The sequence below is a fragment of the Oncorhynchus mykiss genome, chromosome 13, assembly GCF_013265735.2.
Source record: "Oncorhynchus mykiss isolate Arlee chromosome 13, USDA_OmykA_1.1, whole genome shotgun sequence".
NCBI classification, from domain to species: Eukaryota; Metazoa; Chordata; class Actinopteri; order Salmoniformes; family Salmonidae; genus Oncorhynchus; species Oncorhynchus mykiss.
Window position 1 is genome coordinate 33,174,206 of NC_048577.1, and position 22,227 is coordinate 33,196,432.

Genomic DNA, 22,227 nt, shown 5'->3' on the forward strand with positions numbered 1-22,227 from the left:
TCCAAAGACCACATGTAGGATAGTAAAGGTAATGTATTGATAACTTGCTGAATCATTCATCTTAAAAAAAAAATCGTAGCCAACAAGTCCGTGTCTGTGACTTATGAGGATAAACTAGGTTTATATTTAGAACATGTCTGCTCCAAATTCACTAGAAGTGTGATGATGGAACAATTTTGCCCAGATTCACGCTTCAGTGCTTTTAGAGGTCACCTATCACAAATTGGTGTCAGCACATCAAATGGTTGATGACGTTTTGCCCTTGATACACTACTTTTCCATCCTAACATTCAATTAGATTGTCAATTCGAAAACAACGCCAGGCTATCCATGGTAAATGTGGAATGAGTCGTGCTTGAGTCACCCATGTAACACAAAATCCCTGCTATGGGCTCACAGTGCAACGTGTGATGTGTTGATGGTCATAGTCTGCCTGGAAACTCGGTCCTCCGGCGATTGTTCGGACATGTCAACATTGCTAAGCTTGTGTAAGCCCGTCGGAGGGATCATTTGTTCACTGGCTCAGCTCCGCTTTCTAATGGAGATGGCTACAATTGACCAAAGTATTTATGCCCCTCGGATGGGGGGGGGCAAAGAGGTTCAGGAAGACACAGAGAGAGTTTAGGATTTAGCCCTAAGCCCAAAGGTAATGTGGTGGCGCCCACAGTAAAAAAAAGTATATACAGTTGAAGTCGGGAAGTTTACATACACCTTAGCCAAATACATTTAAACTCAGTTTTTCACAATTCCTGACATTTAATCTCAGTAAAAAAATTCCCTGTTTTAGGTCAGTTAGGATCACCACTTTTTATATTCAGAATGTGGAATGTCAGAATAATAGTAGAGAGAATGTTGTATTTCTTTCATCACATTCCCAGTGGGTCAGAAGTTTACATACACTCAATTTGTATTTGGTATCATTTCCTTTAAGTTGTTTAACCTGGGTCAAATGTTTTGGGTAGCCTTCCACAAGCTTCCCACAATAAGTTGGGTGAATTTCGGCCCATTCCTCCTGACTGAGCTGATGTAACTGAGTCAGGTTTGTAGGCCTCCTTGCTCGCACACGCTTTTTCAGTTCTGCCCACAAATTGTCTATAGGATTGAGGTCAGGGCTTTGTGATGGCCACTCCAATACCTTGACTTCGTTGTCCTTATGCCATTTTGCCACAACTTTGGAAGTATGCTTGGGGTCATTGTCCATTTGGAAGACCAAGCTTTAACTTCCTGAGATGTTGCCATCTAGATGATGTCATCTATTTTGTGAAGTGCACCAGTCCCTCCTGCAGCAATGCACCCCCACAACATGATGCTGCCACCCTGTGCTTCATGGTTTGGATGGTGTTCTTCGGCTTGCAAACCTCCCTCTTTTTCCTCCAAACATAACGATGGTCATTGTGGCCAAACAGTTCTATTTTTGTTTCATCAGACCAGAGGACATTTCTCCAAAAAGTACGATCTTTTGTCCCCATGTGCAGTTGCAAACCGTAGTCTGGCTTTTTGTATGGCGGTTTTGGAGCAGTGACTTCTTTCTTGCTGAGCAGCCTTTCAGGTTATGTTGATATAGGACTCGTTTTACTGTGAATATTGATCATTTTGTACCGGTCTGCTCCAGCATCTTCTCAAGGTCCTTTGCTGTTGTTCTGGGATTGATTTGCACTTTTCACACCAAAGTACGTTCATCTCTAGGAGACAGAACGCATCTCCTTCCTGAGCAGTATGACAGCTGAGTGGTCCCATGGTGTTTATACTTGCGTACTATTGTTTGTACAGATGAACGTGGTACCTTCAAGGGTTTGGAAATTGCTCCCAAGGATAAACAAGACTTGTGAAGGTCTACAATTTTCTTTCTTTCTTGGCTGATTTCTTTTGATTGTCCCATGATATCAAGCAAAGAAGCACTGAGTTTGAAGGTAGGCATTGAAATACATCCACAGGTACATCTCCACTTGACTCAATTTATGTCAATTAGCCTATCAGAAGCTTCTGAAGCCATTACATAATTTTCTGGAATTTTCCAAGCTGTTTAAAGGCACAGTCAACTTAGTGTATGTAAACTTCTGACCCACTGGAATTGTGATACAGTGAATTATAAGTGAAATAATCTGTCTGTAAACAATTGTTGGAAAAATGACTTGTGTGTCATTCACAAAGTAGATGTCCTAACCGACTTGCCAAAGCTATAGTTTGTTAACAAGAAATTTGTGGAGTGGTTGAAAAATGAGTTTTAATGACTCCAACCTAAGTGTATGTAAACGTCTGACTTCAACTGTATGTATATATATTCTACAATCTGAAAAAAGCTTGTTCTTAACTTGGGTATCTTTAATTTTAAACTCAGAGAGATATTTTTGTAGCATGCTCATCCCTACACTTTTAGGTCTATTTTGATATTGATAGTTGCTTGTTGTGGTCATGGAGAGTGAAAGTTGACCAGAGCCCTTTCTCAGTTTCAGCTGAGTCAGTCAGACAGTCAAGAGCCGCTCTTTGAAGGTCTCCCATAATAGCAATGTCCCCATGAGAGAACAACACTGCTGGGATCCCAACAGGGTGTCGCGTCGAGTCACGAACCAGGGTCCTGTTCAGTGGAGACAAAACGTTTTGGAACCGAATGGAACAGGGAAGTTCTTGCTGACCTGAACTTGTCTGACAAGTAGATGACTGTTTTTGGTTGCAAAACGTTGGGCGACTATGGCCTAAAAGATGAGCCTTTCACCCCATAGTCACTGATCTGGCTTTCAAGTATCTTTATGAAAATGCCCCTTTTTTGTTTAAACAACCTGAACCACTCATAATAACTTCTTGCAGCGGGCATTATAGAACATGAACACAGGTCTCATAAACAACCTCTCAAGCCCACATGCTCGTGAGTAGCCATCTGATATTAGTGTTTTATGCTTATTGCACATTTATACGAGCTGTGTAGTCTGTTTTAGAAGTATTTTGGCTATAATGCTGCTAGCAGTAGTAGGCACCGCACTGCCGCGTGTGACAAACTGAGCATACGTTTTCCAGAATCAATGTTCATTGATACTCTTGTTTTGGTAGCGTCTGCTCTGTGCGCAATTCCAGGAGTTGAGACATACAAAGGGGTATCTTTAGAAAGGATAACTTCTCTGCTATTACAGTAAAATAGTGTTTCAATCTGTTTCGGTGGCCATATGAGCGACGACTCCGTTGGACCAAACCTCAAATGCAAATAGTGAGTTGTATCCGCTTGTCAGAGAGGAAGGAGTGATCTTTAATCTTTGTTGTTGTGAGTGGCAGGTGGAGGGGCTTGGTGTGTGTGTGTGTGTGTGTGTGTGTGTGTGTGTGTGTGTGAGTGAATTGGAACGTGCACAGCCTATAAGCCATTGCACGCAGCACAGAAGGAGCACAGGAGACGAGACCAAAAAGACATGAGGACATAAACACTCATAAGAACGAAAAAAAATGAGAACGTTGATTCTTGCCAATATAGGTATTTGGAATATCGCATAAAAACACAAATTAGATGGTGTATGACCCAGCCCTACTATACGTGTGCCCTTCTGAACAAGACCCAGGGATATCAGCCTCCCAGTCTTATGGTGACAATATGTGACCTTTTTGGGCGACCCGACCAAATTCACATAGAATTTATTTAACCTTTATTTATCTAGGCAAGTCAGTTAAGATCAAAATATTATTTACAATGACTCCCTACCCCGGACGATGCTGGGCCAATTGTGCTCCGCCCTATGGGACTCCCAATCACAGCCTACTATGATACAGCCTGGAATCGAACCAAGGTCTGTAGTGATGCCTTTAGCACTGAAGTGCAGTGCCTTAGAATGCTGCGCCACTCAAAATGTGAGTTGTCGATCTGTTCTATGTGCACTATTTCTTCCCGTTCTTAAGTTTCGTTTTTGTGTCTTATTTTGGTTTTGTACACCAGCTTCAAACAACTTAAAAAATATATAGTTCATAACAGTTTATATGGTACAATGCTTCTCTACACAATACTAGCTTATATTGTCAAATGAACTGAAACTATTAGAGTATTAGGAACCAGGAAATCGCAGAGCGATTTCTGCATAGTGCAACTTTAAAAACAGCTCAGAGGTCCAGACAAACTTCGATGTGGAGACGGGCCCAGTGCAAAGTTACTTTGCCCCCACCATCTCTCGCTCTTTTTTCTCTCTCTTCTCTCTCTCTCTTTCTCTCTCTCTCGCTCATATTTATTGTGTGAAGGCTGAGGATGACTAACTATGTTGTTTTGTGCGCACAGCAACACTCACCAAATATGCAGCAGCCACCTTGCTAAATTGAACTATAGCCCCAGCTTTTGCCAGACTTTTTGAAAGGAAGCGAAGCCCCCATTAGATTCAGGAATGTTTGCCGGGCACCCTGCCGCCGACCATTTCATGCCAAAACAAACCTGTGGCAATCGCAGCTCACAAAGAGGTAGACAGCCATTCAGTCCCGGCAGTAAAGTGCTATTGAGTGAAGTGCCATTTACTTCAGCCCTCCTCGGGATAATCCCCCAGAGCACTCAAGTCAGAAAGCATGGTTATTTTGAGCTTACGTCTCCCCTCCCCAAGCCGTTCCCACGTCAGTGTAGGTCACTTTGGCGTAGAATGGAAGTCGTTGGGTTGACAGACACTTTAGTGTCCTTTATTTAAAACAACGTCTATTTGGGATGGGTTTTATTAAAGCAAGCCTTAACTATTATTATTGAATTGAGTGATATTGTTCGTCGTAGGATAGGATGGGGAATAAGCCACCAAGTCTGTCTGTTTTATCAAGTGTTCTCCTTGAGGTAGTGACTGACACCAGTGATTGGATAGCCTCGATGCCTGAGCAAGCTCAGACACTTTCTCTGGCATGAAGGCGCTCCCCTTTAAAAAAAAAGAAAATGAAAAATCCTTGTTGGAGTGTGTGAGCAACGCCTAGTAAAAGTGGGTACTCAGCTCAAGCACCCTTGCCTCCCCACACCTCATCCGGGCAGCGAGAGGCACCACCCAGCATAACGGAACTCGGGGCACGTCAATCACAGGCTGTTTGAAATGTCCTCCGTCATGCCCGACTACTGCTGCTGCCCAGAGAAGAGTCTTGCAGGCAGGGGAGGAGACTGGAGCCTGGAATGAGACGGCCCTTTAGAGCCTGGAGTATAACCACAGACCAGGACGTTGATAGCCTGGTCCCATATCTGTGTTCGTGCTTTTGCGTACTCCATTGGCAAGGTAAACATTTTGTCATGACAATTCCATTGGGAGTTGAGCAGAAACAGACTGGCACCCAGGCTTCAATAATTATTACACTGTTGTTCTCCACTCTGTTGGTCAAAGGAAATGAGTTTGTTCCAGGATTAGACTTTCAGCCCATCTCCTCAATTCCTGGACTAAGTCTACCTTTATGTCCACGTCTTCAGCATAAGTTATATTTAGCTTTTACATTGCATTAGCGAGCATGCGGAAAGACAAATACAGTCAAGTCTGGTTTGGTGGCGTGTCATTCATCTTTAAAAAGTCCTGGCATCCAAAGAGGAAACCGTGTCACTTTGAATTTCCCTCTCCAGCTGCCTGCCTAGATTCCTCCAGCTGCCTCTGGTCGTGTGGCTCTAGGTGTGTGTGTGTGTGTGTGTGTGTGTGTGTGGCTGGCTGCTGGGAGCCTGATGGCCGTCACAGCACTCCTGTGCCGCCTCAGAAAGGAAGTCCGTACTAAGGAAGACCATGTGGCGTTTAATTGTTTCCCATGGACAGCGCCGCGCCGGCAGGGAACGATCACCCGGCAAGGAGGAAGTGGAGAGAAGGCAGCAGGAGAAGGAAAGACAGAGGGGGGCGGGGGGGGAAATGAAAAGCGTGGTAAGTGAAAGACGACAAGAGAGGAAGCGAGAGAGGGTGCAAGGGACAGCCAGAAAACGAGGAAGCAGGGAGTGAGAAGAAAAGGAAGGGGTCGTAAAAAGAATGTTCCGGTCTACTGGGCCTACTGTGGCTTTTCGGGGGTTGCAGTTTGCGCTCCAGACAGCGTGGCAGAGACCCGCTGTCAAATGCAGATCTTGCGGACAGGCAGGCGGGCGGCCTCTCTGACCCTGCCAACAGCCCAACATGGCTGGCAGCGTCTGCTTGGTGTTCCCGTGGTTTGGCCAACCAGTAGTAGCCTGGCTCTGCATTTTTAAGAGACGCAAGGAATAAAGCAGTCTGGCAGCAGACACTCGGTGCAGTCAACAAAAGCGGTAGCGGCTGCACTCTCCTCTTGGCCACAGTGTGTCAATAAAGCCGCCGTGTAGCCCTACTCCCCCTCCCACGTCTTTGCCATGCAGTGTGTGACGTCTGAGACGGGGGTGCAGTGCTTTCTTAAGGGATTGCCAGCTGGTATAGGATCTAGCTGTGTTTTTTTTAAAGCGAGGGCCTCCTCTACTGTTGCTGCTGCAGCTCTGTGTTTCGGGGGCCTCCCCTCTTACCATGAGTAATAAGCCTGTTGTGTAGAGCTGGGCTCCACACTCAGAAGTGGCTCCTCGAACTTCAACGGTCTGTGTCCAAAACAAAGGAGATACTGTTGTGTGAAGTGCCCGAGCGCGCAACTTTCTTGTGTTGCGGAACGCTCAAACTCTTGCACTTTCGAGGATTAGAAAAGTTCCTTTTGTGCGGAAACGTCATTGATTTCCATCTCGTTCACTTCCCTCTTGTGCTCATGGTTCCTACACCCATCTCACATTTCCGCCGAAAACGTATGATCCCATCTTAAGTACGACTCAACTTTATTTACCACACACACACACACACAGAGTTCCCTCTGTGGCGGCGACAGACCCTCCCGTACCTGCAGGCTAACCATTAGCCTAGCTCCTCTGTAATCAGGGGAAGGCTGACAGACACTCCCGTACCTGCAGGCTAACCATTAGCCTAGCTCCTCTGTAATCAGGGGGAAGGCTGACAGACACTCCCGTACCTGCAGGCTAACCATTAGCCTAGCTCCTCTGTAATCGGGGGAAGGCTGACAGACACTCCCGTACCTGCAGGCTAACCATTAGCCTAGCTCCTCTGTAATCGGGGGAAGGCTGACAGACACTAGCGGTTATTATCACATCATATACCTCACCCGCACAGAGACGGAGAGAGAGGACCAGAGGGCAGGATTTCGTAACCCATCGGGCGGCTTATCTTCCACCCTAGAGCCCAGGCCCCGTGCCAGTACGCTCCACAATCACGCCTGCTTCTTTTAACATGCCGCCTCTTTTAAAGAGGGGGAAAAAAACTAATTGCAGCGAAACCACAAACTCCCATTTTAAACTCCCACTGAACAGGCTGTTGCTAGTGCTAAGTCGACTTACTAGCAGACGGTTGTTGCACAACTTAATGATTTAATGGCCTGACAGCCCTGTTGTTGTGGTGCCTGGTACAGGATATAGCGCGGTGTGTTTGGTATTATAGAGTGGAGATTGGGAATTGTTCTGTGTCTGTTTAGTGAAGGGAGTTTGGGAGTGTTGCGTCTGGTGCTTGGGCTGGATGACCCGTGATTCTGTTAGTCCTCAGCTGTGTGGTCTAGACAGTGTTCGAATGGAACTACGGGGGTCCTTCACTTGAAATGAAATATTATAGCATATTATTTGTGGTATACTTTAGTAAGGATTTGTGAAGGGTTTATAAGTCCAGTTTTGGTTGTAGTCTATATTGAAAAGTATACCTACGTTTGTTAAAGTTTTATGAAAGACTTGTGCAAGTGTACTTAATTTTCTATTTTGTCCATAAGTTTGTATTATAGGGTTTGTACGGTCATGGAAAGTAAATGGAATTTTAAAATTGTGTTTTCCAGGCTTGGAAAAGTTTAGAAAAATGATCAAATCCAAAATGTTTTAGGAAAGTCGTGGAAATGAATTTCCGGTAATGTACTATTTTATCAGTCAAATAAAAATCAACATATCAGCCAGGATGGGAATGACACGGGTGCATCTCCGTTTGTGTGCATCCCCTGCATGGTGCGAGGCGAATGGGCCGTTGCTCAAGGAGCGGGAGACAGCCGGACATTGCAGCGGCACGTAGGCCTAGCCTATAAAATACGAGCGAGAACAGATTTAACTAGGTAGCCAATTCAAAACATATCTTGTACCCTCTAGTTAACTGTTTCGCTATCATTAGCATGTGTCAATGTTTTTCGGCGTGTTCCCCACCCCCAAAAAATGACCGTCACCTTGAGAATCTGGCTCTGACGTGTTTTGAGCAGGGCTGTATCAAAAGCCTGCATGCCCAGTAGCTCTCCAGACTGAGGGTTGACCACATGTGTTTTATACAGTTGCCTAACCGGTGTTCTACTTTGCGGGAGGTTAAGTGTCTTGCTCAGTGACAGGAGATGGTACATGGGATCCGAGAGCAGCCTCCCCGTGTCCATAACATATAACCTGACTTTCTTTGTGCGTACAGTTGTTGGTCATGGAAATCTGGTTGAAAGTCACGGAGAAGTCATGAAATTCCATCTGTCAAAATGTCTATGAACCCTGGTATTAAGATCGGTCCACTCCAAGTTAGTGTTTGGGTTGCAGCGAGCTTAGCTTGTGGTGGAATGTAGGTCTATAGCATTTGGCCTAGAATAAGCCCTAAAGTGTCTGATGTCTGTTTTGGTCTGAGGGTTTGTTTTTCCTCTTTGTTAATCCACTCCTCTCTGTCCTCTGTCTCCTTTTCTTGATCGGGACTTTACTCAGAAGTGGGAGAGCTAAGGGAAGGGAGCTGGAGCTAGATGGATGTCTATTTGTGCTGTGCTAAGGCGGATTTGAAGAACGCTGTGCCCAAGCTCACTGACAGTTTCTGGGCTATGGATAAACCTGCCTAAGCCACTCTCAGCCTGTGGGCTTGGTCTGCTCGCATACCCCTAAACCACCGACTTCCATTCTGTCTTTCTCTCTTCTGTGTGGATTGCGCTGAGTAAAGAAAGAAGGAAGGAAGGAAGGAAGGATATGGTGTAAGCGATCGGATAGAATGAAGTGAAGGTAAATAAGGGTGATGCAACAGTCTTATATAAAAAATCTCCAACAAATGTAGGCTATAGCGAAAAGGTTAGCCAATTACAAATGTATAGGTTACAATACATGTAAGTGCAGCCAAGACTGTACACTTAGCCAGCTATCAATCCATATGATATTCCTTCCCTCCCATGGAATTCCCCTGGCTGTACTTAGTGGCTTCCCTCAACACCACCACTAAGTAATATACATGTGCTGCTAATGCTAAGCGCTAACTAATGTGATTTGGACATGAGGCTTGAATTCCACACAGGCATAACTTGCATGGTTGGAGCAGCACTTAGAAAGAGCAGACCAGACGGTTGGGTGGGGGGGGGGCTGTCTTCTCTTCTGTTACACGCTGTTAAAACACCAAGGAAAAGAGGGCAAGAAAGAGAAACCGAAGAGCGCTTGTAAAATGCGGGCTGTAAAAAAATAGGGGAGGGAGAACAGGCTGCCGGCCAAAACCTGGACTGGCAGGAGGCCCAGAGGGGAATGAAGATGGGTGGTGGTGGTGGGGGTGGTGTCTGCTCAGTGGGGAAGAGGGCATCAGGAGTGAGCGAAGGGAGATATATGGGGGCAAAGGGGGGTGGAAAGGAATGGTGGCTGCCCATCATGGATATAATGTCAAGCAGGAATCCCAGAGAGGGTCAAAGGTCAGAGGATTCAGCCTGTAACCACTGCTTATCACCTCGACTAACCTGAACCCCCGGCACATTGACTTGGTACCGGTACCCCCTGTATATAGCCTCGGTATTGTTATTTTATTGTGTTGTTTTTTTACTAGTATTTTTACTTTACTTTATTTAGTCAATATTTTCTTAACTATTTCTTGAACTGCATTGTTGGTTCAGGGCTTGTAAGGAAGAATTTCACGGTAAGGTCTACTACACCTGTTGTATTCGGCACATGTGACAAATAGAATTTGATTTGATGTAGTCAAATCACCAAACTTCGATGTCGAGTCCCCAGTGTTTGAGTCCGAGTCCTTTAGACTTGAGTCACAAGTCCCTTAGTTCTGCTAAAAGCTACGGTCCAACCATTTAAAAAAAAAAAAATCTAAATTCTGTTACGTTGTTGCACATTTTAAGGGATGACTAGATAACACAGCTCCATAACATTTGCTGCTGTATTTAGTCTTTTAAATGATGCTACATTCAGAGATTTTCTGATAAAGTCACTACTGGTGGATTCCAAGCCTGAGTCACGAGTCATGTTCGAGTCCTCGACTCGAGTACTACAACACCACTGGTTATCCACCCACACAAGCACACACACCAAACTCCATTCCAAACTCACTAACACATGTAACCACACACACTCAATCCCAAACACACACACACACGCACTCTGTGCCAACCCGATCCCATGAAAGCACCCATCGCCCTCTCACCTGCCAGTTAATGAATTATGCAGATGAGCTCCGTAGGGTACTTCAAATTAGCACATTAGCCTAATGAGCCGACAACCTCCATCGAGTTACCGCAACGACCCATCGACCCGGGGAGTCGTTTGAACACCACTGTCTGAACCGATGCGGTAATGAACAGGAGACTGTGTGGCTCAGTTGGTAAGAGCACGGCGCTAGCAACGCCAAGGTCGTGGGTTCAGTTCACACAGGGATCCCATGCACATACTCAAGTGTCTTCGCGAACAGTAGCCTGTACACCGCTGATTGGAGTATCAGTCCCCGGTAGGAGGAAGGAGAATGCACTAATACGTGTGTCCTTCTCTTGTTCCTGTTGTTGTGTTGACAGTCTGTCAGGGTGATTCTGAATGGCATCAGTATCTCTCTACCTGGCCCTTGTAGGTAAGAGGAGCTAGTGTAAACATGTAGCGTACTGTTATTGACCAGGGGGCGGACAGTGCCTTCGGAAAGTATTCAGACCCCTTGACATTTTCCACATTTTGTTACATTGCAGCCTTATTCTAAAATCTCAATAATCTCAATCTCAAAATCTCAATTCTCAATTCTCAATACCCCATAATGACAAAGCAAAAACAGCTTTGTAGAAATGTTAGCAAATGTATTAAAAAAACAATAAAAAAACAGAAATACCTTATTTACATAAGTATATCAAACCCTTTGCTACGAGACTCAAAATTGAGCTCAGGTGTATCCTGTTTCCATTGATCATCCTTGAGATGAGTCCACCAGTGGTCAATTCAATTGATTGGACATGATTTGGAAAGGCATACACTTGTCTAGGTGAGAGTGCATGTTAGAGAGTGCATGTTAGAGTAAAACCCAAGCCATGAGGTGGAAGGAATTGTCCGTAGAGCTCCGAGACAGGATTGTGTTGAGGAACAGATCTGGGGAAGGGTACCAAAAAATGTCTACAGCATTGAAGGTCCCCAAGAACACAGTGGCCTCCATTCTTGAATGCAAGACGTTTGGAACCACCAAGTCTCTTCCTAGAGCTGGCCACCCGGGCCAAACTTAGCAATCGGGGGAGAAGGGCCTTAGTCAGGGAGTTGACCAAGAACCTGATGGTCACTGACAAAGCTCCAGAGTTCCTCTGTGGAGATGGGAGAACCTTCCAGAAGGACAACCATCTCTGCAGCACTCCACCAATCTTGCCTTTTATGGTAGTGGTAAGACGGAAGCCACGCCTCATTAAAAGGCATATGAAAGCTACTGGGGTTTGCAAAAAGGCACCGAAAGACACTCAGACCATAAAAAAACAAGATTCTCTAGTCTGATGAAACTAAGATTGACCTCTTTGGCCTGAATGCCAAGCGTCACATCTGGAGGAAAGCTGGCACGGTGGTGGCAGCATCATGCTGTGGGGATGTTTTTCAGGGACTGGGAGACTAGTCAGGATCGAGGCAAAGATGAACGGAGCAAAGTGTACAGGGAGATCCTTGATGAAAACAACCTGCTCCAGAGCGCTCAGGACCTCAGACTAGGGAGAAGGTTCACCTTCCAACAGGACAACGACCCTAAACACACAGCCAAGACAACGCAGGAGTGGCGTCGGGACAAGTCTCAATGTCCTTAAGTGGCCCAGCCAGAGCTTGGATTTGAACCTGATCGGACATCTCTGGAGAGACCAGAAAATAGCTGAGCAGCGGCGCTCCCCATCCAACCTGACAGAGCTTGAGAGGATCTGCAGATAAATTTTATATTTCAGTTTATTTTTAATAAATTAGCAAAAAAAATGTCTAAACCCTGTTTTTGCTTGGTCATTATGGGGTATTGTGTGTAGATGGATGAGGGAAAACATAAACAATGTAATACATTTTTTAATAAGGCTGTAACCTAACAGAATGTGGGAAATGTCAAGCGGTCTGAATACCTTCTGAAGTACCAGTAGGTCGGTGTGGTCCCTATAAGCACAACGCGATATAAAGACGTACTTTTGGTTGAAAAGACGCCGTTCAACCAATTTAGCTCACTGGGGTGCTGCTACTTGTCCTGATCAAGTACAGCCACAAGTTTATCTGTGTTAAGGGGGAAGAGCATAGCCATTTGGGTGAATCCGCGCATCTATGAAAGAAGTGAAAGATATTTATTCTATCCATCCCGTCATAGCACCCCTCCCTCTTTTTCTCTCTTTCCATCCCGCACACTCTCACTCCCCTTGCTCTCCGCCCAAAACCCATCCTAGATTTAATGTCATTGCCAGAAGGGCACGTGCGTTTTTTTTTGTCAGATCTGCAAACGCGTGAACATGGAGAATGCCATTAGTCACCAGCGGCGATGAAAGCACAGCGTCAGTTAGGCGCTCATTCGACCGAGGACTCGGGTGAGCGTTTGTAAGCACTTAAAACTATGGATTTAAGGAGCCAGAGAAACAACTCGAGACAAATGTAATAGTTGCTGGCGTCACCTCCCAAAGACAGAATCATATAATAATATTTCTGCTGTTTTGATGAAGCTCATCTTCACATGTTTATTCTACTTATAATCTCACACACACACACACACACACTACTTACCGTATACTAACAGAGACAGACACTTCACCTTGGGGTCGTGGTTGCCTTAGGTTAAAGCTGTGTGGCAGTTGTGCATACTGTGCATACAGTTGTGCATCACCTTGAAGTAATGCTCCGGTACTTTGGTGACTAAGAAAGTTGTTTCTTAACTTCCTGCTTTGGGCTGGATGTGTCTGTGTAGTTCATGCATGCATAATCTATGAGCAGAATTATTGTCCGTTTTTCTTTAAACTGTGCCGTGCCAACCCCCCCCCCCCCCCTCGTGGGCCATTCCCTAGCAATTTGAGTTCTAGCCAATGAGCTTCAGCCGCTCGCATTTGAGTGTCGGCTATCAAGAGGCCTGCCCAGCGTTATGCGTTGAGGTTGCAGGGCAGGCCCAGCGGCTCAGTGAACACAGCCGATATTGAAAGGGAGAGAAGTGATGCGGTGCCCATATCTGCACCAATGTGACGTAGTATGCAATTATCCGTGACCACTTGGCTAAAAAGTGGTCCGCCGGCTAAAACCTATACAAAAGTACAGGAGTATCTCTTTAAATGAAGAGCTAATTAAAGGGATTGTGGGTTTTAAGCCACACTAAAGGCAATGTAAACGGACCAAGCAGGTCGGCCTGCCAGCCGGACACCCAACCCCCCTGCTCTCCCCAGACCCGTCTCCCCACACTGAGGAAGTTGACCTTTGCACCACTTTGATTCATTCCCTCTTTCTCCCTCCCTCCCCTCATCCTTCTTTTTTTTTCACCCCCAAAATATTTTTGGGAGCTTACGGCACCTGGTGTCGGAGGAAACTCCGTTCGACTGACGACCAGGGTCAGCTTACAGGCGCCCGGCCCTGTCACCAGGAGTCGCTAAAGCATGATGAGCCAAGGAAAACCCCTACCCCCGGACGGCGCTGGGCCAATTGAGCGCCGTGCTATGGTTGTGACACAGCCTGGGATCGAACCCCACTGTGGTGCAGGGCTTTTGACCGTTGCGCCACCCAGAACCCCTTCTCTTTCTTTGTCTCTCTCATCCAACTCCCCTCTGTGTCTCCCATTTTCCAACATCCAACTCCCCTCGGTGTCTCCCATCTTCCAACATCCAACTCCCCTCGGTGTCTCCCATCTTCCAACATCCAACTCCCCTCGGTGTCTCCCATCTTCCAACATCCAACTCCCCTTGGTGTCTCCCATCTTCCAACATCCAACTCCCCTCGGTGTCTCCCATCTTCCAACATCCAACTCCCCTCGGTGTCTCCCATCTTCCTGGCCCCCTCTTCTCGCAGTCCCAACCCTTTTCTTCCCCCTCTGTTCTGTCTCTCTCTCACTCACACGTCCCCTCTTTCCACCTCTCCTGTCATACCCTTCTCTTCCTCCCTTTCCCCCTCCCTCCCTGCCCCCCTCCTCTCCTTTATGCCCTGCAGAAAGCCACTGTCCCCGTTTGGGTGTTAGGCTCAGTAGCCCCTCCACCCTCCCACTGGGTTTTTGAATGTGATCATTCCCGTCTATCCCAGGAGGGGTGGGGTTAGGGGGTTGTAGGTGAACGGTCGGTTCTCGTTCGTTATGACAAACCAACCAACACTTCTTCCTTCCACACGCTCAGATACACACATTCTCTCTGTCTGTCCTTTACGAATGAACACTCTCTCATTGACATTAGAGGCGTTTCAACATACCCCTTTTTAAACAGAAGAATAACAACGCCGTACCCTTGGGAGGGAGACGTTCGCAGACTTATTTACAGTTGATACACACAGTGATGCACATGACTGTATACACATGACACAGCGCTTGTAGGAGAGTCAAGCTGCGCTGAAGATGCTTCGGGGAATTGAAAGGGTGTTGCTGTTGAAGCGGGTTCTGAGTCTCACACGCATGCTTACTTAAAGAGGCACACACACATTTGCTAAAAGACTCAAGCACAATCCTATATCCATTCAGTCTCTCTCTCACACCCACACACACACACACACACACACACACACACACCCCTACCTCTGGAGAAATCCCCCAGTGCTGCCTCCCTCTCTGACACTGCAGCTGAATGTAGGTCAGTGGCTGTCGCTGGGAGATCACAGATCTCCTCAACTGTGACTGGGCTGTTTTAACATTACCACTGGTCCTAGGTCAGTCGCCTCAGCCGTGGCTGTACTGTTTCTTTATTAGTACAAACTGTGAGACTGGCCCTAGGTCAGTTATGTTAGTAGTGACTGGGCTGTTCTAACATGACTACTGATCCTAGCTCAGTTTTGTTATTTGTGACTGGGCTGTTCTAACATTACTACTGATCCTAGCTCAGCTATGTTAATAGTGACACAACTGTCATTGCTAGTCTCAGACTTATCCAAGGTCAGTTCCCTCAGCTGTAACTGCTCCCGAGTGGCTCAGCGGTCTAAGGCACTGCATCTCAGGGCAAGAGGCGTCACTGCAGTCCCTGGTTCGAATCCAGGCTGCATCACATCCGGCCGTGATTGGGAGTCCCGTAGGGCGGCGCACAAATGGCCCAGCGTCGTCCGGGTCTGGCCGGGGTAAATAAGAATTCTGTTCTTAACCGGCTTGCCGAGTTAAATGCACAAATTAAAAAAGAGACTGGCCCTAGGTCAGTACTGTTAGTCGTGACTGTGATGTTTCCTCTTTACTGTGAGACTGATTCTAGGTCAACTCCCTGAGCTGGGACTAAGCTCTTCCCTCTTCACTAGAGCCCATTGCTCTGTTTCAGGGTCAGCCATCTAAAAACGTGCAGAAAGCACTGCTTGTATGTTAAGAGAGGCGCTGAAAATGCCTTCTCTGGATCAGTTTCAGACTCGGAACAGATTAGTGTTTGTTTATTAGTTTCCTCTGTGTATTTTCGGGCTAAGATCTATATCAAGCTATCACGTTTATTCTATTAAGGGGACAGGGCCTTACCATTGAACCCCAGGCCCGGGTCCCCGGGTCAGCCCTCGTGGTGGTTTTTACCACATGCACGCTCACACACGCGCTTGACTCACTCACTTGACACACATACTTGACATTCATAGGGCTAATCTCATTACTAATCTTGATCTAATTAAACCATTTCCCTGTTTGGCTCCTATTTCCTCCTCTCAGCTTGGTTGTGGAGGAGGAGACGAAGACAAAGTTGTCTCTGTTTTTAGCAACAGTTCTGTTTTGGTTCCAGCCTTTAATAGACAGACAGATATAGACTGATCCTCTCCCCCCCCCCACCTCACATGTTCCTTCTCCACACTTATCTGTTTGTTTTCTTGTCTTGTCTTCTCTTCTCTCCTCGTTCAAAACAAAAAAAATGTGCCTCAGTTGGGAATTTGCTGGTGCTGGTCGGTTTTGGCTGAGGAGTGGAGGAGCCACTGGCAGTCACTTGAGTCTTACCCAGCTGAGCTTGGCCACGCAATGATATAGGCTATTTCTGCCCACGGCGGCTGGCCTGAACATGCCTGAGTAAAAACCATTACACAGCCACACTGAGGCCTCCAAGGCTTTGCAAAAAATGAAGAAAAAGCATAACAGTTTTCTCCCATTCACTTACTTTAGTCCCTGAATGATTTCAATATACTCTTGTATGTTCTAGACATTTGAAGTGATTTTTTTTTTGCGAACACTGTTTTTGTAGTTAAAGGTCGGTCCTGATTTGTTTTGGGAAATGGGAACGCTGTTTCTGTTGATTGTAAATACGCCCAGCCTATTGCTCCAGGCCCTTGTTTTTGAAAAGTATGGACACATTTTCTGAAACAATTAGCAACGATCGGTAGTATTCTTGTTTGAATATTCAACTTTTTTGTGGTTATCATGTTTGTCTGTTGCAAGCAGGGAATTCATTTCCCTATTTGCCCCATAGCTACCGACCATTGCTTTTTTCCAGACAGCCGCAATGTACCAGAACACAATCGAGAACACAAGTGGCCAGTCACAGTTTCCCCCCTCAGAGAAGATGGCGTGTTAAAGACACAAGCCAGCGACCAGCCCCATGGCGCACGTTCCGCTCTGCAGTCATGCATGAAACGATGTGAGTGCTCTGGCATTTCACCAAGCCTCGTGGGGGTCTCTTCTTCTCCAGTCAGACTCCGAGAAATGCCCTCTAGCCCAGCCCTGAGCCTTGCTCCGAGGCAGATGGTACACTCACGGCTGGGAAGAAGGATGTCGATCTAGCCCAGCCCTGAGCCTTGCTCTGAGGCAGATGGTACACTCACGGCTGGGAGGAAGGATGTCGATCTAACCCAGCTTTGGGGTACAACACGCTGCTGGCTGGGTGGCTGGGAGAAGTTGTAACCCACCTCCTGAGGCACATGGCATGGTACACTGCTGGGTATGTGGAAGTAGATTTGCACACTTCAGAGGAGGAGGGGGGGGGGGGGGGGGTGGGGGGGGGGCAGGTTGAAACCATGCTGTTATCTCCCAGCGCCACGGCTCAGGTTCTAACTTATGTCCCAGAGTCCAAAATCCCAACTGAGTTGTAGAAATGGGTTAAAGTGTTAACAACAGAAATAAAACTGTTTCTAAAATGTAGTGTAACTCAAGATGTTGTTGATGGTCACTGATGGTCATTTCTTTGCAGCAAAAGGAGCGTCTGTGCTGTTTGTGGTTATAGACCTGATGATTGTTGTCATGGCTTAAAGTTCTGTAATGACAGTTGTAGCTTAAGTATAGTAGTAAAAGCATTGGTTGTAATTACTGGTTGTTGTTGGGATTGTAAGTAGATGTACCGAAAGAGAGAACATCGCCATTTATTCTCTTCTAAAACACAGGACAGTCTTTCCATCTCCTTATCTGCCTCTCCTTATCACACACACACACACACACACACACACACACACACACACACACACACACACACACACACACACACACACACACACACACAGGTGAGTCAGCCAGCACCAATAGCGCCAAGCAACACCCCCACTCTCCTCCCCTCCTCCTCTTCTCTCCCTATATCTCTTAATTCTGGCTCTGAAGAGGAGCCCTGGAGAGACTGGCTGGGGCGATCAGTGGAGGGGAAGAAAAAGGCGAGGGGGGGAGAGATTAAGACTTAAAGTGGAAGATGGGAGATACTAGAGAGCTGAGTAGGGCAGGTCTGAGGAAATCATTGAGCCCATTGTTCCCTGAGCTCCTCTAGGAGAGAGAGAGAGCGCACGCGAGAGAGAGAGAAGAGGGAGACACTGGCGTGTCACAGCAGCAGAAATGGGAGCATCACTGGGGTTTCCTTCTGTCCCCCTGAGGCTGGCTAGCTAGTGTAGCATCTGCTATACTTAGCTGGTATTGCTAGGCTTCCATAGCTTCAGTTTATGAACTCTGAACTCGATGACCAGGGTCAAATATGAAATTGTACAAATTTACAAAAACATTTTGAACAGTTTAAATGTTTTTTTTTATCTACATTAAAGGTCAACCGATTATGATTTTTCAACGCCGATAGCAATTATTGGAGGACCAAAAAAAGCCGATACCGATTAATCGGCCGATTTATTAAAATAAAATACAAAAAAATAAAAAACATTTAAAAATGTATTTGTAATAATGACAATTACAACAATACTGAAAGAACACTTATTTTAACTTAATATAATACATAATTAATGAAACATGTTCAATTTGGTTTAAATAATGCAAAAACAAAGTGTTCGAGAAGAAAGTAAAAGTTCAATATGTGCCATGTAAGAAAGCTAACGTTTAAGTTCCTTGCTCAGAACATGAGAACGTATGAAATCTGGTGGTTCCTTTTAACATAGGAATTATAGGACTATTTCTCTCTATACCATTTGTATTTCATTAACCTTTGACTACTGGATGTTCTTATAGGCACTTTAGTACTGCCAGTGTAACAGTATAGCTTCCGTCCCTCTCCTCGCTCCTCCCTGGTCTCGAACCAGGAACACAATGACAACAGCCACTCTCGAAGCAGCGTCGCCCATGCAGAGCAAGGGGAACAACCACTCCAAGTGTCAGAGCGAGTGACGTTTGAAATGCTATTAGCGTGCACCCCGCTAACTAGCTAGCCATCTCACATTGGTTACACCAGGCTAATCTCGGGAGTTGATAGGCTTGAAGTCATAAACAGCTGCTGGCAAACGCACAAAAGTGCTGTTTGAATGAATGCTTACGAGCCTGCTGCTGCCTACCATCGCTCAGTCAGACTGCTCTATCAAATCATAGACTTATTTATAACATAATAACACACAGAAATACGAGCCTTAGGTCATTTAATATGGCCGAATCCGGAAACTATCATCTCGAAAACAAGACGTTTATTCTTTCGGTGAAATACGGTGGTATCCATAAATCTAAATATTCCTGTTACATTGCACAACCTTCAATGTTATGGCATAATTACGTAAAATTCTGGCAAATTAGGCGGCCCAAACTGTTGCATATACACTGACTCTGCGTGCAATGACAAACGAGAAGTGACACAATTTCACCTGGTTAATATTGCATGCTAACCTGGATTTCTTTTAGCTAAATATGCAGGTTTAAAAATATATACTTCTGTATATTGATTTTAAGAAAGGCATTGATGTTTATGGTTCGGTACACATTGGAGCAACGATACGCACCGCGTTGATTATATGCAACGCAGGACACGCTAGATAAACTAGTAATATCGTCAACCATGTGTAGTTAACTAGTGATTTTGATTGATTGATTGTTTTTTATAAGATAAGTTTAATTCTAGCTAGCAACTTACCTTGGCTTACTGCATTCGCGTAACAGGCAGGCTCCTCGTGCAGTGCAATGTAATCAGGTGGTTGGACTAGTTAACTGTAAGGTTGCAAGATTGAATCCCCCGAGCTGACAAGGTAAAAATCTGTCGTTCTGCCCCTGAACGAGGCAGTTAACCCACCGTTCCTAGGCCGTCATTGAAAATAAGAATGTGTTCTTAACTGACTTGCCTAGTTAAATAAAGATTTAAAAAATTAATAATAATAAAATCGGCCAAATCGTTGTTCAGAAATATGGATTTCCGATTGTTATGAAAACTTGAAAACGGCCATAATTAATTGGTCATTCCGATTAATCGGTCGACCTCTAATCTAGATACATTGTTAAATGACTGAAACTCAGTATTTTGAAAAGTACAGGATGTCAACAGACTTGTTTTATTGTCCCAATGGCTTCGCTGCCAGGCGTTAGCCCCGGTCCCTATTGTTTCGCTGGCAAGCTTTAGCCCCGGTCCCTGTTGTTTCGCTGCCAGGCTTTAGCCCCGGTCCCTGTTGTTTCGCTGCCAAGCTTTAGCCCCGGTCCCTGTTGTTTTGCTGCCAAGCTTTAGCCCCGGCCCCTGTTGTTTCGCTGCCAAGCTTTAGCCCTGGCCCCTGTTGTTTCGCTGCCAAGCTTTAGCCCCGGTCCCTGTTGTTTCGCTGCCAAGCTTTAGCCCCGGTCCGTGTTGTTTCGCTGCCAAACTTTAGCCCCGGTCCCTGTTGTTTCGCTTCCAAGCTTTAGCGCCGTCCCTGTTGTTTCGCTGCCAGGCTTTAGCCCCGGCCCCTGTTGTTTCGCTGCCAGGCTTTAGCCCCGGTCCCTGTTGTTTCGCTGCCAGGCTTTAGCCCCGGTCCCTGTTGTTTCGCTGCCAGGCTTTAGCCCCGGTCCCTGTTGTTTCGCTGCCAGGCTTTAGCCCCGGTCCCTGTTGTTTCGCTGCCAGGCTTTAGCCCCGGTCCCTGTTGTTTCGCTGCCAAGCTTTAGCCCCGGTCCCTGTTGTTTCGCTGCCCCTCCTCTCCCCCACTGCTAGCATGAAAGGCGGAGGCACTGATTGCTCACTCTGGTGGGGGAGGGGGGGGACGGGGGGGGGAGAGAATCAAGGTGAGGAAGAAGGGAAGAGATGCACAACGGGCAGAAATAACTGCAGATGCAGGACAGTGCAGGAGAAGGCAATTGTGCATTAAAACATGCCTTCCTGGTTTTTCACCAGTCATTGCAATCAACCCCTCTGGCATATTCACACTTTGAGCCATGACCTTGGTTGCATACTGTAACCCTTTTGGTCTGTTTACATACAGTGTAATGCTCTGCAAAACAAAAGGATGTCTCTCTCCCTGTTTTCCCTCGAACAGAAAGTGTTTCTGCCAATAGTACGAGCCCTGGGGACCATTCAGGGTTATCTCATGTACTTTTTCTGCCATGTAAACAGTCCTCCAGCCCACCAATCAGAGGCTGGGGGCCAGAGGCCGGAGCTTGGAGCGATGAGTCACCCTGTGTGTTTGTGTGTATCTGTAAGTTGGGGGTTTGTTGGGTTGGATCCAGGCCTGTGACTCACACAGAACTGACAGTCTAGAGCTGGATCTGGAGTTGGCCTGGCTGCCTCATTGAATGACCTAAATCCTGGCTGCCTGCCTGCCTGCCTTTTTTTTTCTCTATCTCTCTTTCGCTCTCCCTCTGCCTTGCGCTCTGCCTCTTTCTCTCCCTCTGCCTCTCTCACGCTGCCTCGCTCTCTCTGCCTGCCCATATGAGTTGCACTCTGTGCTGTCACCTCATTGACCCCCTTTCTCATTCCCTTTTAGCTAGTTCTCTCTTTTTCCCCTTCGCTCTCTCACATACGATCACACGCGTTCTTATACACTTAAGCAAGCACACATACGTCAATGTACACGGGCGCCTCTACCCAGGTCTAACGTGACAAGGACAGTAATGAGGAACTCTGATGAACGTTTCAACCGTGACGAGACCGTTTAGATTCTGACAGCCATCGCTGTCCAAGACTAGCCTTCATCTGACACCGCCCAGTAAGCCGAGATGCACAGTATATAGTGTTGTCACGGTACCAGGATGTTGACTTCGGTACCAGGTTCAGTATCCCGATTCGCAATACCGTCACGATAGTCAATTCCACAACGATACCACTGCAAGAACAACAAGGCATATTCGACAAAGTCACAGAATGGCACTTGATCCAGACAGATACACTCAGCTTCTGCTCTGTTCAATCGTTGGGAATCTTTTGAGTTAAGTATCATCACGTTTCACGTTTTTCAGAGTCATTTATGCATTAATGAATCAACTATACAGTCAGACACTCAGTTTGTTTTTACCAATCTAACTCCATGACAACATCATGGTAATAATGTATTTGAATTATCAATCTTTATTGATAAACTGGGTAAATCAATAGGCCTATTGACGATAGAGGTAAATGAATATGTGTGCATGACCTTTGTTGTTGAGCTTATTTTGGCTGATTTCATGGGGCCACAGATGATAAACAATCTCTTACCCTTCCATTTGGGACCAATTTTATTGTACTGCTCAACAACATTTACATAGAAGTAGCTTATTTTACAAAAGTGCTCGCTGTCTCTTTAGGAGTGGCAGGTAGGTAGCCTAGTGGTTGGAGCATTGGACTGGTTAACCGAAAGGTTGCTAAATCGTATCC

General features: G+C 46.2%; 1 protein-coding gene across 2 annotated transcripts in view; it reads left to right on the forward strand.

Annotated features, from left to right (window-relative positions):
• Positions 1-22,227, forward strand: part of LOC110486146 (retinoic acid receptor alpha) — a 229,140-nt gene that overhangs the window by 172,850 nt on the left and 34,063 nt on the right. The window lies entirely within an intron of this gene.